Source organism: Macadamia integrifolia, chromosome 9 (genome assembly GCF_013358625.1).
Source record: "Macadamia integrifolia cultivar HAES 741 chromosome 9, SCU_Mint_v3, whole genome shotgun sequence".
NCBI lineage: Eukaryota > Viridiplantae > Streptophyta > Magnoliopsida > Proteales > Proteaceae > Macadamia > Macadamia integrifolia.
This window is the reverse complement of record NC_056565.1, coordinates 24,157,522-24,159,863: the sequence shown is the minus strand read 5'-3', so window position 1 is coordinate 24,159,863 and position 2,342 is coordinate 24,157,522.

Below are 2,342 nucleotides of genomic sequence, written 5' to 3'. Positions count from 1 at the left end.
CCCTCCCTCCCTCCCTCCCTCCCTCCCTCCCTCATTCCTACATTTGGGTATAGAAGAGACTGGTGATCTCCCAAGGAATACAGGTACTAGAATGAAAAGAATAGAGAAAAGTAAAAAATAAAAATCCCAACCAGAATTATGCTCGAGGCCTTAAAAATCAAAATCTCCATTGGCCTGCAATATTCATTCACACGGATCAGAAGATGAAAGGAAATGCGTATTCCTTAAAAGGATGGGTAATTTACAGCGTCATTCCCTAGAGAATGTAACAACAACTGCTTAACGTAGTTGATAAGTTGTGGTCTGCAAAAAACCCATGCTCACTAGGAGGTCTCAAGTTCTCGACTCTCCTGGTTGTTACCTACTTCCCTCCCTATTTATCAAAAAAAAAAAAAATCCCTAGAGAATGCCACTATTAGAAGGATACCCCTTGTTTTCCTCTTTTTTTTTTTTAATCATATTTAGTAATAATGTATTTGACATGTAATTTTTATTTTATATATCATAGCAAAGGGTTTTGGATGCAAAACAAAGTGAAATTTAACAATCAAATATGGAATGATTTGAAGTTAATGTTGAAGTCGCATGGGTAAGGATTACATATTTCTTTTTTAAGTATGAAAATTTCACTTCCCTTCCCTTTTACTCCCCTTACAACCAAACATAGCCCTTTTTGTATGCGTGTGTATTTAAGCAAATCAAACTGTAATAAGCCCAAACGCAGCCCGAATTTTCTTATGGGCCTATCTATCAACATAAACTGAGGACATTTTTGAAAGCGTTAATACAATGTTTAACTAACTGTAAATCACAAAGGGCAAAGTTTATAAACGGTTTGTTTGGAAAAACCTATCCAAATGGTCCAAATATCTGTTATATGGCATGGATGGCCTAAATTTAATGGACATGTAGACCTAAGGGTCCATTGATCACACATCAAGTTTCAACTTTCAACCCAAAAAATACTATGCCAAGCATGGTTATAAAACTCAGATTGGATTGGTATATTGATCTCGATCCTGTTTGTTATAATCCCAAAACACAAGTAAGACCCAAGCGTAAAAATACAACAAAAAATGATTTTTTTCAAAAGGCAGGAGTAAATCTGTCTGATCTAGCCCGATTGAGGTCGATTTAGATCAATATCGGTCTTGACCGATCGCTAAGTGACTCATCAAAATGCGTATAATAATTAGGAGAATGGATCCCCTATATGTAGGTGTTGGAGGCCAACACCTATTTCACTTACTACTATTTACAAGGTGAAGAGGGATAGTTACGAAAGTAAAAGGGACAAGGTGTTGCTCTCTTAACACAAACATGAAGGAATTGAACTCAATAATTATGTTATTGGTGAAGTTTGATCTCAATTTAATATAGAAAGTACTCATGACTCTTCCATGATATCGACAAATATTTTAGAGTGATACTAGTAGCTAGTTTTATGCTTTCAGGGATTAAACTTTCGCTATATTGTAACATGTCAAAACACTATATAAAGGGTGTTAATTTTTGGTCTTCCTTGGCCCTATGTGAACCCAAGCCCCACCACAAGTTTCCCCACCAGATATTGAACCAGCTCAACCTAAGTCACATCCATTGTAAATAGCCATAATAATAGCTAGGGGGGCGGGGGGGGGGGGGGGCTTGAGGTCTTATCTTGGCTACGTTACTTGTAGATGTCACTATCAGCATTCATATACTGAAGAAGAAATTTATGTGCTATAAAAATTGTGAAGGCTCTTGCAAGATAATTTTGTTAGACCTGCTCTCCTGCTTATGGGCCATCTAATGTTGGGCCAAAACTAAAATTATCCATTGCCGATCAGCCATGCTATGTTAAGCTTCTTACATTCTGATTTTGAAGCTTTGACAATAGGCCCTTTGAATAAGCCCATTTGCATACCAGGGCCTTGGCCTAGCGATTTGCAGTGTTTAGTGGAGTTACTGTCTGAGGGTTGGTTACTTGATCAACCCCTCTCAAGTGCATCGGTATTTGATTTACATCAATTTTCTTGTTTTCGAAGAAATGTGGCCATGGATCCCTGTTGACTCCTTTGTGGGTCTATCCTTGGCTCCTTAGTGGATCTACTATGTAATGGTCAATGGGTCCTTGAACTTGAATTACCAAAAAAAAAAAAAAATTAAGCCCATTTAGAGTTTACAATTTCTAGATTGTTGCCCATGATGAAGTTTACTTTTATGGGTTTCTCATATATATATATATATATATATATAAAGGGGTACTTTAGGCTTTATATGGTTAGTAGTCAAGTGGATAGAATGAGAAAAGTAAAATGAATATTTTGTTTTTTTTGAAGGGGGGGGGGGGGGGGGGGGGG